The sequence below is a fragment of the Benincasa hispida genome, chromosome 2, assembly GCF_009727055.1.
Source record: "Benincasa hispida cultivar B227 chromosome 2, ASM972705v1, whole genome shotgun sequence".
Classification (NCBI taxonomy): domain Eukaryota; kingdom Viridiplantae; phylum Streptophyta; class Magnoliopsida; order Cucurbitales; family Cucurbitaceae; genus Benincasa; species Benincasa hispida.
The window spans coordinates 26,464,821-26,481,960 of record NC_052350.1 but is presented as its reverse complement, the minus strand read 5'-3'; positions in this window follow the sequence as shown (position 1 = coordinate 26,481,960).

The window sequence follows — 17,140 nt, the reverse complement described above, 5'->3', positions numbered from 1 at the left end:
GAGGAGTGTCCTCCCATTCCACCTCAGAACGCCGCTCGAAATTTTCGAGAGGCCTATGAGAAATGGACACGGGTGAACGAGAAGGCCCAAGCATACATCTCTGCCAGTTAATCGTCTTCCTCCTCTAAACTCACAAATTCCCTCCTAACCAAAATAGCCAGAGCCCACCACTTCTAGGTTCTCACCCTGAGAATACCAAGGATACCAAGTGGTAGTATCCTTCCCTTTGGTTTAAGTTTGGTTGTTGTTCGAAGAGTTTGTGATTGTTCGAGGGATTAATGTGAAGAAGTGTTCTTCAAAGGTATAATCTCTTGACTCTATTTCTTATTCAGAAGCATGTTGTCATTTTTGTTAAGTTGCATAATATGTATGTTGTAAATGTTTGTTTTCAATCAAAATGAAATTTTGACGATCCACTTCCGCTCGTGGATCTTGTAGATCAAGATCCTTCAATTGGTATCAAAGACAGGTTGTGTTCTGATTCCAAATTCCATTTCTGTATGGAAATCGTTTACAGTTTGGTGGGTTTTGAGTTTTGCATTACGTTTAACTATTAAATATGTAAGAGTATATCATCATGTAGTGGAAGCAACAAGGATCAATAAGCATTCTAATTCATCAATTTTGGTTATAAATGAAGCATGCTTATACAATAATAAGAGGATTTCAAGTAATACCTTGTAGAACCTCTTTAATCTCGAATTCATCTGCAAATATTCTCCAATTCTTCTTGTGAACCACCTCAAGATCTTCCCTAATATTCTTTTAGGGCTTTAGATTGAGTTAAGACTCAAAATAAGCTTGAATGAAGTAAATTTGGAGAAGAACACATTGTTGCATCCACTTGAAGAACACCTTCTTCAACTTGAATTTTTCAGCAAAAAATCAACTTGAATCTTCTCTATTTATTGGAAGACTATCATGCAATGGAGAAGGGTGCATGAGGTGCAGCTCATGCTTGGAGAATTGAAGCAAAACTTAAGTGTGTTTAGTGTGAGCTAGTTGAAGGTGTTAATAGAAAAATCCATACTTCCATTTTGTGTTTTTCAAACTTTTCCAATTTTACAAAATGATTTCAAAATTGAAAACATTATTAATTTTACAAAATTAATTTCACAAATTAATTTTCTAATAAAATTAATAATTAATTAATTAATTCTAATTAATTTAATATCAAATATTAAATTAATTTTAAACAAATTCCACCTTCTTGAATTTAATATTTAAATCATATTTAAATATTAATTAAATTCTCCAATCCCGTTTAATTCCAAAATTAAACATGTAATTATATTTTAATTACTAATTCCCTTAATTCTAATTTGAATGTTTCAAATTAACTTATCATGCTACTCTAAAGATAATCCATTTACGAGCTAGTAGGGGGACCTTGTGGACCTATAGATCATAGACTCCAACGATCCCAGATTAATTGGCTAAACTATTCACACCAAATTAACTAATGGGTCACTTCATTAAAGCCTATAGTTGCACTCCCCTCATTGTAGATATATTATGTTCACTCGATATAACCATGATTAGTAAGTTAACCCTTCACAGGTTGTTTTACCCCCGAGACTACCTCTTATTCCTTAAGTTCCACTGATTCTTTAATGAACAATTGGTTTGTGATCCGATCAACAAACAGAGTCCCTCTCGGGCCAATGAGAGGATGGGGCCCCTTGTTCAAGATCCGGAGTCAGCACTTAAGGGAACAACATCTCTACTATCCCTGAAAGCGAGTAGGATTGAATTCCATCTTGCACCCTATGTCCCCAGCTATCTACCCGATCTTACCCCTAAAATTGAGGTTTATTGAGCCGACACTGTTAGGCCAATCCTCAAGATTAAGATTAAGAGTACATCTTGATCATAGTTAGCTCAAGATTAAGATCAAGTTACCTAGGTCATCGCTTTGAAATAGTTAGTCTTAAACAATAAACAACGTTATAAAGTAAGAGTGACTAATTTCATAGTACGATCTTGTACAAACTCATTGCACAGGACAGGACGCCCCCACTCCTCATGTCATAACATGTACAAATTAGGATCACATCGTCTATAGCACTTTACAACTCTTTGTAACAACTATAGAGTGGGTCGCATCCGATAGTGTTACCAGAATAAGTCACCCAACCTTATTCATATACTATAGATCATTTTGACCATTTACTCGAATCTGGTCCACTTTTATGCCTCCACATCAAGTTCAAGTACTCATGTAATAGTCATGGATCTTTTAGTTTATTGGATTTATTTCTAAAACAAAATAAGCAATAAATTCAATAACAACTTATTGAATTTTCAGAATAAGTTTTATTGTTTACAAACCACAAGTTTTAGGACATAAAAACCCAATAAAATGTATGTGGATTGTTGTTGATGGATAATTTTGGAGTAGTAATCTCTGTTTTGGCTTTCCTTTTAAAGTTACAAAAGTTAATTTGTAAGGGCCTCTGTATTTTTGGATATAATTCTTGCAACCGAGTATGTAATCATTATTGTTTTTTGAGTCGTTCGTGAAGCAGCAAACGTTAGAGCTACAGTTCGTTTCGTTGGAGAAGATGAAACATTGGTCGCATTGTGTAACTTCAGCTAAACGATCGTTGATTTGGCTATATGTTCGTGTAGAATTTTCTGCACGATCGTGTAGCATGTGCTAAACGATCTCATAGTTAATGCTACACGATCGTGTTGCATTGGTTACATGATCGTGTAGACGCTCAAGGGGTAAACGATCGCACGGTATTTGATACTCGACGCAAGGCATGCATGCTAAACGATCGTGTAGACTATAATTAGTAGTTACACAATTGCATAGTATATGATACTCGGCATATGCTACTCGATCGTGTAGACTATCATGCTCATCGCATAGTCGTTAGCTACACGATCGCATGGTATGCACTACTCGATGCACGCTGCACGATCGCATGGACTTTCATACTCATCACATAGTCCAAAGCTACGTGATCGTTGCTACACGATCATTTACACTCGATGCTCGTTGCTCGACGATCAAGGGATTTGCTACACGATCAATGCAAGGCTTCAAGGTGAGCAGTTCAAGACCCAGTTCACCTGTTCCGAACTGGTTGACTCAAACTTTAGTAATAGATTAACCATTTTTTTTGGTATTTGAAATTTACTATCCCGATCCATCAACTTTATTTAAATATGCATGTGATGTATATTTATTATATATGCCATAATGTATGTCATATAGTTTTAAAACCCATCATAGGTTATGCATTTTTTTCATGCATTATTTTATATTATAAGTGTTATAATATATGAGTTTGCATGATTTAAATTTCATAAAGGATGTTCATGCATCATATAATATAAGAGTTATAATTTATGCATGCATCATTTATTATTATAAATGTTATAATATAAGGTTGAATGTATGTATGGAATATACGCTATAGTCTAGTGATAACAGGCAGAAATGCATGTTATTACAATACTAAGTTATTAAACAATGCAGGTTTGCATTGATAAAATATATAGGATTGCGTCCAAAAAGCATTAATTCATAACATTGTGGTCGCATGCGTTCATCGCATGAAAACAATTAACTTTTGTATTTTTGTGCAGAATATGCATTGACGCAAGGCATAAAATGCGATCATAAGAAATCAATGGTCGAGCGCAGCATCACCGCAAGGCTTTGCGATGATTTGTGCTCACAAATATCTGCTCAAGAAGCATTGTTGCATAGAGCCGGTGCAACTTGGTGGGCGCATCTGGGTGAAAAGCATAATAAATCACGATGGGACAGAAAGCTGATGATAGTCAATTCCAAATTAAGTTGACAAGCCACTAACGAACTACTATAGCAAGTACACTCAACTTTTCGGTGACAAATATTTGGCGCATCAAACAGAGAATTAATGTCATCCCATCAGTGCAATCATAAGAGAGAAAAAGCCTTTCACCCTGAAGCTTTATAAATACCAAAGGCAACCTTCAGAGAAGGCGTTCCTTCGTCTAGTTCGGACAATTAGAGTATTTTCCCTTAGAGAGAAGTAGCCTTGTTCATAGTTTTCCTTTTTACTTAGAAGGCAGAGTGAGAAGAGAAGAGACGCCAGAAGATCGCTCTAGTCAACTAGAGAGAGAACCCAGAGGTGTGGAAAAGCAAAGAGAGCGCCGACTCTCGCGAGAGCGAGACTATCTTTTGAACAGAGTAGAGAAGAACAGTGTAAAAGCCTCGGGGAGCAAGAGGTTGCTACTAGGCTCTTTATTCTCATTTCGCATTTTTATTTTGTATTTCAACTCTATATCTATAAAATGGAACTTGCTTATCTACATCTGCTCACTCTCTTAAAAGCACGATGAGTAACTAAATTTATCAAATGGGTTGAGAAGAACTAAGCTAACATGACCTAGGACTTCATTGCATGCGATTATCTTGTCTTATGCTGCATCCAACATCCTTTTAGAGCTACTCGAGAGAGAGTCTAAAGAAAAAACCTAAGACTTGAGAGAGCTAGGTTAGAATCTAGACTCGAGAGAGCGAGATTAGATCTGCATAAGCGAGAGATAGGGACTTAGAGATAAGCTCTATTTGCCAACATGCATCGCATGCATCCTAGAGATAGGTTATGATATTATGTGGTTGCCTTATTTGTGTGTGTGTCTTTTGTCATCGCATAAATAAGAATAGAGGCTTATGAGTAGGTCCTATAGACTTTATCGCATATATCGCATGCGTTCTAGAACTAGAAGTCGTAGCATTTGCGTTGAGAGATGATTTGCTATTGTATGTATGTTGCATGATCGCATAACATGAACGCAATCTTAGGAAGTGTTAGCTGAAACCTTCTCAACCTGTTCCCCTGCATATTCATCGCATCTTTCGTATTATCAACTCTTTTCATAACTCCACCGCATACATTTATTTTATACCGCAGACAACCCAAAAACAACACTTTGATTTATTGATTACCGCAAGGTCTTCTTAAAAATTATCACCGCATACCACTTTCCTTAGTCCCTGAGTTTGACCTTGGACTTGCCAGGAAACTCAGTAGGGTTTATACTTGGATTCTGCTAAGAAAACTTGTTGCAAAACACATTCCCATCACCGCAATTCATTCCATTATTTCATCACATAAAATAACGCGTCATCTAGTTCATTACTTAAGTATATAAAAGTTATATATTAATAATGAATGAATATCGCATGAAGCATGACACTATCTTAGGTTAATTTATAATGGTTATAAATAACTCCTGTATGTCTAGCTTACAATATTGTTTGATTTTAATTGTTTTATTTCTTATAGAATCAATAATAAAGAGTTGCATGCAAACCTTAGGTTTTAATCATTTTTTAAAGTGTTTTAAAAATTGATTGAGATAGACCTAAAATCAAGTTTCTAATAAGATTAGAAATCTAAGTATAATCTTTTAAATCAGTTTAATAGGATTAAATTGATTCTTAATAAATGATTAAATATGTAACAAATATATCTATAAGGGACCTTTCGTCTAAGGCTGGTTCTAGCTAGGTTGGGGTATTTAAGTCGATGGAAACATGCACCCCTACCTAGGAACCTACCTGGAAAGGTGAATTAGATAGATTTATTACATTGATGCAATTTTGATGAAAGTCTGTTAAAGAGTTTAATAAGACTTGAATCAAAGTTGTTTAATCATCAAAAGCAAATGTTGTTTTTGAGCAAATTAAACAAGTCACTTAGATAAAATCAGTAGCCAAATTTTCTAAGTTAATGAACCCTAGATAGAACATTCAGTGGGAGATAAATGGGGTATATGATACTTCACTTTAACCTCTACACATTTCTCCCTAAAAATTCACACCATGAGATCTATCCTCGGCCTCGAGGCACCATGGGTGTCCCCTTTTAGGTGGCATTTGGGTAGCTCAGTACCAAAGTGAATAGAGAGAGTGTTCATAGTAAGTGGGAGCGGGCGTGTGACACATATCCCTCGATCTCTCTCATTAGTTTGGATAAAGTTTTTGTACATTGCCTCGTGGCATCGTGGGTGTCCCCCTAAAGGATGGCAGTTTTGCACAACTCTTTATTTGATCTCTAAAAATGGATAGGGTTGCTTTAGTCTTTTGTCCTAATCAGTTTTTCCCTAAGGTTAGCCCATTAGGGCAGGACTCTAGTGTTAGGTTTTATGTCCTAAGACTCGTAGTTTGTAAAATTAAACATATTCTATTATCAATAAAAGATGTTATTCAACATTTCTTCATTAAACGTATTGAATCTATTAATTGCATCTATAGAGTCTAAATCCAATAAACTAAGATTTATGGCTATTATATGAATACTTGAACTTTATGTAGAGACATAGAGATGGATCAAATTTGAGTAAATAGCCAAAACAGTCTATAGTATATGATTAAAGTTGGGTACCTTATTCCGGTAACACTATTGGATGCAGCCTACTTTGTACCTGTTACAAGTTGTTATAAAGATACTACAAACAAAGTGATCCAGATTCATTCATGTATTGACATTAAGAGTGGGGGTGTCCTATGCAAAAAGTCGCTCTTACTTTATAACGTTGTTTACTATTTAAGACTGACTATTTCGCTTAGATGATCTAGGTAACTCGATCTTAATCCTGAGCTAACTATGAACTCCTGTTTATTCGGGGTTATCCTTAGATTTTCATGGGTGAGGGTTGGCTCAACAACGCCGGCTCAATAAGCCTCCCATTTCAAGGGTAAGACCGAATAGATAGCTGGAGACATAGGATGCAAGACAGAATTCACGCCTACCCGATTTAGAGATAGAAGAAAGGTTGTTCTTTTAAGTATTGTATCCAGGTCTTGAACAAGGGGCCCATCCTCTTACTGGCTTGAGAGGGATCCGGTTTAGTGATTGGATCATAAACCAATTGTTCATTAGATGATCAGTTGGAACTTAAGGTTGTTCTTTTAAGTACTGTATTTTACGTAAAATAGCACATTGACCCAGTCGATATTACGAACATCCTGTGAAGGGTCAACTTACTAGTTATAGTTAGATCATGTGGACACAAATATATCTACAGTGAAAAGAGTGCAACTATCAAGCTATAGTGGTGTGACTCGATAGTTAATGAATTCTGATTAATTCGATCTAAAGAGATTAGCTAATTAATCTTAATCGTTGAAGTTCATGATCTGTAGGTCTATATGATCCCGCTACTAGCTCGTAAAACATGAACACCTTGAATTATTAAATTGAGTAAATTTGGAATGATATCAATTTGAATTGTTCAAATTGAATTTCAATTTGAAAATGTTCAAATTTTAATTAGGGTTTTGAGTTTGAATTAGTTCAAAATCAAATTAGGGTTTGCATAATTATATTTGATATAATTAAAGTTTAATTAGTTGAAATTAAATGAAATTAGAGGGTGTATAATAATTAAATTTTGATTTAAATACCAACTACATGAATAAGATTCATGTTTAAAATTTAGTGTGTAATTAATTTGATATTTGATATTAAATTAATTAATTAATTAATTAATTATGTTTATTTAATTAAAAATCAAATTAACTTCCAATTTTAGTTTTTCAATTTTAGAAATTGAATATTGAAATATTAGAATTGATTAATTATGAATTAATAAATTTGAATTAATTAATTAAAGATTAATTAAAATAAAATGGAAATTAAATTTGATTTTAAAAATTGGTTTTGAAAGTGGGTTTTTCCCATTCTTACTTCCAAGCATGAGCTGTTGCACATGCATTTTCACACCAAATTTTCACTCGAATTGAAGTAGCTACTGGCCAATTCCATTACTGAATGTTGCTTGCATGTTGCTGAATAATAAAAACACCTCTATTATGCTGAGATGAAGGTAATGCAAGAAGATTAAGGAGCTAGAAAGTCAGTTTCTGCTTGAGTTTCTTCTTCCTCTTCAAACCAACAAATACACTTACCAAATGCACTCAAATCTGAGTTACATCACGCAAATTTGAGGCTGAGAATAGTAGAGAAGACCTCTTGGTGGTTCACAGACTGATTTGGAATTGAATTGGAGTGAAGAGCAGCTTGGATTTGAAGATTTCATCACAAAAAGCATGTAACTTGAAACCCACTTGAAAATGCATGCTTTAGAACTCAAATGAAATGTAAGTAGAGTGCTTATTGATTTTGTTTGCTTCTATTGCCTGCTTCTATTGCATGCTTGTGTATTCCTTCATCTAGGACCTAAAAAGATGGGTTACATTTACACAGAATTGTTAAGGATGTTAACAAATTATGGACGGAACAATGGTGACTATTAGATTCAGTCACAAGGAGTTGTTTCTGTTTAATGGTTGAGAATGTCACTTGATCACTTTACGGTGACTTTTGTCCTACCTCACTGAAACATCATTGCAAAATAAATATCACTTTTATCGTATATCATGTATCTTGTATCTTGTAGCATGTTAGTTTAGTTGTACTTTTTAATGCAGTTGTACTTTTTAATGCACTTTTATTTTATCAACGCAATTTACATTCTTGTATAAACACCAATTCTTTATTAATTGTAAAAAACCGGTCGCATGTATCACAAAAGTAATGCATTAACGAAAACAATCCCTATGTTCGACCTCGGATTATTCTGAGAAACTTGCGTTGGAATTATACTTGGTTTCAGCACAAGGAAACTTGTGACACGCATTACTTCGTAGCATATTTCAAAAAAATCATTAATAACGCATATATTTAGAAGTAGTGTGCATAAGCGACAACTCAGCATCACATCCCATTTTTGTGTACCAAGTTTATGGCATCATGAGCTTGTTGCATATTATCTATCATCACATAGTTTTCGCATAACAATTTTAAGCGTTGTCAATGATCTTCGGTTCATCCTTACAGAGGAGTGTCCTCCTATTCAGCCTCCTACTATTGCTCGAAATGTTTGAGATGCGTATGAGCGATGGACACGGACAAACGAGAAAGCCCAAGCGTACATCTTGGCCAGCCTTAACGAAGTTTTGGCCAAGAAGCATGAGCCCATGGTCACTGCATGCGACATCTGAAAAAACTCTTATTGAAGAGTACCTACGAGCAGAAGTGGATCTTTCCAATTCATTGTGATCGAATTTTCACATATACATTCAAACATACTAATATGCACTCATAACGCTAAACTACTGGCATACTCAAAGGAACATTAAATAAGAGATCGAGAGATCATACAAGTTGAAGTCTTATTCTTCACAACAAATCTCGCTTTCGTTGAAACAGTACGCTATCGTTCAACATCCAAATTGTCTACCTCGAACAATCTCCACACGCACAGAAGGAAACGGGGACAACACCACCACTATGAGTCCTCAGTATTATTGGAGTAAGAATCTAAAGGATGGGCTTTTTTGATTTGGTAGAGGGGAGAAGGAAGGGAGATCGTATACAACGATCAAGCAAGTGGGAGAAAGGCTCGTCTATCGTATAGACAAAATGCTTGATCATTTAGGTAAAGTATACGATCGTGTAGGAAAAGGTAGGCGATCGTCTAAACGATCGTGTAGAAAAATCTAAGTGGTCGTCTATATGATCGTTTAGTAAATATCGGGCGCTAAAAGATCACTTAGAAAAAGGTAAACGATCGTTTAGTAAATAGCGGGTGTAAGCATTAAGCGATCGCGCATCACTATCGTATAGGTAAGCGATCATTCAAGCACTATCGTATAGGCACAGGTTTTATTAAGCAATGACACACTTCAACACTATGTCCGCGCATCCAATGCTTAACACACTGTGAGCTATTTAAGTATCTCAGAGCGATTCTTCAACTTACTCATCCGTTATGAAAACAGAAAAGATGCCGACATATTATCCCTTAACCGTCCAATTAATAGACAATGAATATAATCACATCATATTCATAATCTATGGATTAAATCATATTTGTATCCAATTTTCTCTAAATTAATGTATCTCATACATAAAGTTCATTATATCATATATAATTAACTAGTTCAATTACATCATATATAATCGAACTCCCTCTTGTCAATTTGAACATTTCAAACTGACCCAAAAACTGATTCTCAACTTGTATCCAAGCAACCAAGGGGACTTTATGAACCTATGGCTCGAAGCTCCAACGGTATGTGAATAACTGACTAAACTCTTTAGCCACAATATCTATTGGATCGATATGGCAACCCTAGAGGAGGTGAATAGGGTCTAATTAAACCTTTTTTTTTCTAAATTAACCCAATTAAACTAACTAATACATTTTTTTATAAATAATAAGAAAAATTCAATTTATGCAACAAATAAGATGACAAAAAGTGTGATAATTTAATTATATCAAATTTTAGCAAATAAATAAGAACAAACTAAAATATACAATAAATTGCTTAAATTAATTGAAAAAATATAAAGGAAAGAGTTAGAGAAGAAGACGCCGTAATTTTTATAGTGGTTCGGTCAAACTCGATCTACTCCATTCCCCAAGCGCCTCTTGGGAATTTGAATAAAATCTTTCCGACTCTTTCCACGGATTAGAGCCCACGCATTACACCACCGCTCCTTTTACGGGTTCAAGAGAAAATCAGATCCTTTCCACGATTTAGGATCAAACCGTTACAAATGTTGGAATTTCTGAAGAACACAATACAACTCTCACTAGAGTGGATTTACAAGTTTAAGCACTCAACAAATTTATCCTCATAATACAATAACACTCTCTCAAGAAGAAGATGAAATAAAAAAAAATTGGGAGCTTAGAGAGAGCAACAATGGGAACTTTTGAGTTTTGGAGGATGATGAAATGTAAAATTTGTTCGTACAAAATTTGGAGAGAAAAATGGTTTATAAAGAGATGGAAAGAGAAAAAATTGAATTTAAATTGGACCATTAGATTTGTGTTAAAAAATGAAGAATGGTGATTAAAAAAAAGTAAAAGGAAATTTAGAGTAAGGAAATAAAAAACTAACGGTAAAAAAATTGAAAAGGAAAATATATATGTATATAGATATTTTTAAAAAGGCTGGGATGTAAACAAAAAAAATGCCACCCATAACATCTATGTAATTTCGAGTAAAATAAAAAAAAAAAAATAGGTAGGAACAACTTTCCTTTTTTATATATATATTTTTAAAAAAGTTGGAGCATTTAATGCTTTCCTTTTTTTTTAATTTCAAAGAAACCATTTGACACTTTTTTTTAATAAAATAATATTTTAAATAACCAAAAGCCCCACGTGTCACTCTCCCAAAGCTTCACGTGTCGTCGTCGGATTGGTCATTGATGCTGACTCAGTCGCCACATCATCGCCACTGGTATTTTTCGATAAAACTCCTTTCGGTCATAACTTCTTCGTTTTAGCTTCGATTTAAGTGATTCAAGAGGTGTTAGAATCGTTGTTCCGAGCTCTACGCTATGAATATATTAAAACACTAAAATTTTTAGTAATTAAAAATTGAGTTTGTTATCATCAAAACATTGATTAATTAATTAATTAAAATTAATTAATTTTAGATTAAGGGCCAAAAAGCCAACAATCTTCCTCTTTTTGATGATAACAAACCATTCAAGAAAAATAGCTTGAAATACATATAAACCATATGTAGCATATAATAAAATTCAACATATCACCATAAAGATCATTCTTGAAATTTACTCAAAAAAATAAATTCTCCCCCTAATTAATGCAATCAAAATCATAACAAATTTATAGCATATTTTTCTTAAACTTCTCCCCCTTTGGAATCATAAAAAATAATAATTAAGAAAAAAATTAGAACTACATGAATGTTTCCCTTAAAAACATGAACATAAATTTAGCACAACTCCCCCTAAGAATATTAACACATGCTTTCCATATCTCCCCCTATATACCTTCTAAAACATTTAACAAGTAAAGTTATAAAATCAAGAGGCATCACAATGAATAATACCGAGCTCAAGCCTATTTTTACAAAAGTTTTCTTCATTCAAAGGCTTGGTAAAAATATCTGCTAATTGATTATTAAAGCCTACAAATTCAAGAGTAATATTATCATTTTGCACATGCTCTCTAATAAAGTGATGCCTAATATCAATATGCTTAGTCCTAGAATGATGTATAAGATTTTTAGTCAAATTAATAGCACTAGTATTATCACAAAATATAGGCATATTATCAAACTTTAATCCAAAATCACAAAAAGTTTGTTTCATCCTAAGAATTTGAGCACAACAACTAGCAACTGCAATATATTCCGCTTCGGTAGTGGATAAGGCAATCGAATTTTGCTTTTTACTAAACCAAGAAACTAAGGAACTACCAAGAAATTGATAAGTCCCACTAGTACTCTTACGGTCAAGTAAACTACCCACAAAATCAACATCGGCGGTAAATAAAGTAAAGAACTAATCATACCTCTATAAGTTTTTATATCCACACACTTACCTTTTTCATCCTTGTCAAGCTTAGTGGATGTGCTCATAGGAGTTTTGCAATTTACACTTCATTGAATTTGAACCTTTTGAGCAAATCCCTTGTGTATTTTTCTTGACTTATGAAAATACCATCCTTGAGTTGTTTGATTTGAGTCCAAAGAGAAGAAGCTAAGTTCTCCCATCATACTCATCTCAAATTCATATGTATACACTTAGAAAAATTCTTCACACAAAGATGGATTAGTAGAACCAAAAAATAATATCATCCACATATATTTGTACTAAAAGCATATCATTTTCTTTAGTCTTAATAAAAAGAGTAGTATCAATTTTACCCATTTTAAATCCATTCTCAAGCAAGAAATTAATAAGTCTATCATACCAAGCTCTTGGAGCTTGTTTTAAACCATAAAGAGCCTTTTTCAACTTATAGACATGATTAGGAAAATCAAAACTTTCAAACCCTGAAGGTTGTTCTACATAAACTTCCTCCATGATATAACCATTTAAAAATGCACTTTTCACATCCATTTGATACAAAATGAAATTCTTATAAGAAGCAAAAGCAAGCAACATTCTAATAGCTTCTAATCTAGCAACGGGTGCAAAAGTTTCTTCATAATCTATTCCTTCCTCTTGACAATAGCCTTGACTACAAGTCTAGCTTTATTTCTAATGATATTCCATTTTCATCCATTTTATTTCTAAAGACCCATTTAGTTCCAATATAGAAGCATGAGAGTGCCTAGGGACTAACTCCCAAACTTTATTCCTTTCAAATTGATTTCATTCTTCTTGCATAGCTAAAATCCAAAATTCATCATTTTCGGCATCTTTAAAACTTTTTGGTTCAAGTTGAAGAACAAAAGCAAGATTATTAAACATATTATTGAGGAACGAGTTTTCACACTTTGTTCGGGATCACCAAGAATTAATTCTTTGGGATGGGAAGGAGCATACCTCCACTCTTTAGGCATGGATGAAGAACCAATTTCGTTCTTTTCGATTAAGCTCACCTCTTGCTTACTTGAAACAATTTCCTTGCTCTTGTCACTAACAAGTAAATCTCCAAAATTTCCTTCTAAAACATCAACTATAAATAGGCTCATTAGAAATAACTTGCAAGATTCATCAAATACTACATGCATAGATTTCTCAATTACTAAGTTCTTTTATTGAAACTCTATAAGCTTTACTTAGTAGAGGAATAGCCAAGGAAAATACCAACATCCATCTTAGAATCAAATTTTCCAAGTTTTTCTTTTTTATTCAAAATAAAACATTTGCAACCAAAAAACTTTGAAATACCCAGTATTTGGAATTTTGTTATGCCAAAGTTCATAAGGAGGTTTATCCAAGAAAGGTCTAATTAAAACTCTATTTAAAACATAACAAGCGATGTTAACGGCTTCCACCCAAAAGTATGTAGGCAAACCATACTATGCAACATTAATCTAGAAAATTCTTGCAAAGTACAATTTTTCCTTTTCAACTACACCATTTTGTTGAGGAGTTCTTGGAGCGGGGAAATTTATGAGAAAAACCATTTTCTTCACAAAAAGTTTCAAAAGCATTGCTATCAAATTATCCTCCATTGATCACTCCTAATTTTAGAAATCAAAAACCTTTTCATTTGAACTCTTTTTGCAAACTAGAAAAGCTTTTCAAAGCATTCATCCTTATGTTTTAGCATCAAAACCCAAGTAAATCTGAAAAATCATCAATTATCACAAAGGCATAATAGTTCCCTCCAAACTAGCAATTCTAGAAGGGCCAAATAAGTTCATGTGTAATAGTTGAGGGGTCTAGTTGTAGAGATTACATTTTTAGATTTGAAAGAGGACTTAGTTTGCTTACCCATTTGACAAGCATCACAAACTTTGTCTTTTTCAAATTTAAATTTGGGAAGACCACTAACCAAAGAATTCTTGGAAATATTTGAAATTAAGTGCATACTAGCATGTCCTAGTCTTCTATGCCATAACCAAGAATCATTATGCAAAGCGATAAACATTTATCATTAATAGGACAATCATTCAAATCAATAGTATAAACATTTACATCTCTATTTCCAACAAATATACTTTTCTATCACTAGCATTTTCAATGATGCAATTCTTTTTATCAAACACAACTTTAAAGCCTTTATCACACAATTGACTAATACTAAGTAAATCATGCTTCAAACCATCAACCAAAAGTATATTTTCAATTAAAATAAAGATTCATTACCTATACTACTTTTACCAATTATTTTATCTTTCTTGTTGTCACTAAAAGTTACAAGACCTTCATCCTTTTTGGAGAGAGAGACAAACTTGGATGGGTCTCCCGTCATGTGCCTCGAGCAACCACTATCCAAGTACCACTTGTTTTTCTTAGAGGCTTTCAAACAAACCTACAAACACAAATGTTTCAAGTTTGATTCTTTGGTACCCACACTTGTTTGGTCCTAGATGGTTAGCATTGACAAACTTGGGAATCCATTTCATTTTTGCATAGACATTAAAGGCATTGGATTTAGACCAGTAACAGAATAAGTTGTATGCCCAAACTTGCCACATGAGAAACAAACAATATTATGCAAAGATTTATCTCTTACAACAAATTTATGCACTCTACTTTTCTTGGAGAAAATTATTCCTTTGAGCATTGTGAAACTTTGCCCTTTGAGAAAAATTTCTTCTTGGAGAAGTAGTATGAGCATATTTCAATTTAAAACACTTAGGTCTAATATGCCTTCAACACCACAATAATGACATATAGGCACAAAGTTAGATTTAACATGCTTAGACACAACCTTAGGCATATTAAGCTTAGGCATATTATGAGATGCTTTAAGAAAGATAGTTTTGAACTTGAATGCGTAGAACATTCATCAATATAGCCTAAACCTCTTTTATCACACAAAAGGCTTGCCTACTTCAATTATCTTGTCTAATCTTTGAGCACCTATTGTCAACTTTTTAGTAGATTCTTTACCTTATCAAGTTCTTGAAAAGTACTAAATTCCTTTTCTTTGAGTAATTTTAATCAAATTATTTTTTTCACAACTATCATGCTCAAAAAATTTAACTTTGTCAAGCAAGGCATTTTTCTCATCACAATCGAAAGCATGCTTGTCACAAGAGATATTCATTTCATCAATATGCATAGCATCATGCTCATTCTCTTTTAAGCAAGCAATTTCTTCAAGTAAAGACTTATTTTTACTAGATAAAACATTGTATTTCTTTTTAAGGCACACCATACTTAGAACTAAGTTTTTCTAAATTATGCATATTTTCAAAAGCTTCAAACAATTCATTATAAGAAAGTGGTTCTACAGTTACCTCATCATTTTGTTCATCCTCTTTGTCACTATGAGCCATGAAGCAAAAATTGGCCACTTCTTCATTATCACTCCCACTTTCGCTTTTCATCGCTATCATCCCAAGTAGCTTTCATTGCTTTCTTCTTGGATTTCTTGGATGATTTGAGAAAAGGACAATCGGTTCTAATATGACCCGGCTTCTTGCATTCATAGCATATTACCTCATCCTTTTTGCTCTTTTCACCTTTTTGACTCTTTTTTGGTTGGAGAAATGCTTCTTGAATTGCTTCTTTCTCTTGATGAAGTCTTATACTTACATGAAAGATAGGTAACATCATCTTCATCAAGATCATCTTCATCTTGGGAGTCAACTTCTAAAGAGATGGTCTTTAAAGCTATACTCTTTCTTTCTTTTTCTTTTCATCCTCCATGTTTTTCTTGATCTTTATCTCATGCCGTCAACAACAAGCCCATGAGTTCATCAATGGAAAGAGATTTGAGATCCTTTGCCTTTTGAATGGCGGTGACTTTAGGCTCCCATTGTTTAGGGAAAGACCACAATAGCTTCTTTATCTTCTCAAGATTTGAGTACTTTTTCCCAAGTGCCTTTAAAGCATTGACAATGGTTAGTAATCTAATAAATATATCGGAAATAACTTCATTTTCATCAATTTTTAAACATTTCATATTGATGAACTAACATGTCAATCTTTGTTTCTTTACTTGACTAGTTCTTTTTAATTTCTAATTTATTCCATATTTCTTTAGCGGTTTTGCAAATAGACACTCTATTATACTCAACTTCATTCAAGCACAAAATAAGCAATTAATAGCTTTGCATTTAAAGAGCATGCTTTCTTTTCATTTATTGACCATTCTTCCTTGGTTTTATAGTGCTAACACCATCAACATCTTTTGTTGGAATTTTAAAAACCTTCCTCAACAATATCCCATAAATCATAATCAATAGAAAGCAAGAAAACCTCATTCTATTTTTCCAATAACTATAATTAGTATCATTAAATAAAGGAGGCTTTGTAATAGATTGACTATCGGTAAAAAGGATAAAATCTAAAATTGCCATAGCTCAAAAACAATTAAGTTTATCAAGAAATAAATATTTCAAGAAGAGCAACTGGCTCTGATACCAATTGTTGGATCGATATGGCAACCCTAGAGGGGGGTGAATAGGGTTTAATTAAACTTTTTTTCTAAATTAACCCAATTAAACTAATTAATACACTTTTTATAAATAATAAGAAAAAATTCAATTTATGCACAAATAAGATTGACAAAAAGTGTGATAATTTAATTCTATCAAATTTTAGCAAATAAATAAGAACAAATTAAAACATAAATAAATTGCTTAAATTAATTGCAAAAATAAAAAGGAAAGAGTTAGAGAAGAAGACACCGTAATTTTTATTAGTGGTTCGGTCAAACTCGACCTACTCCATTC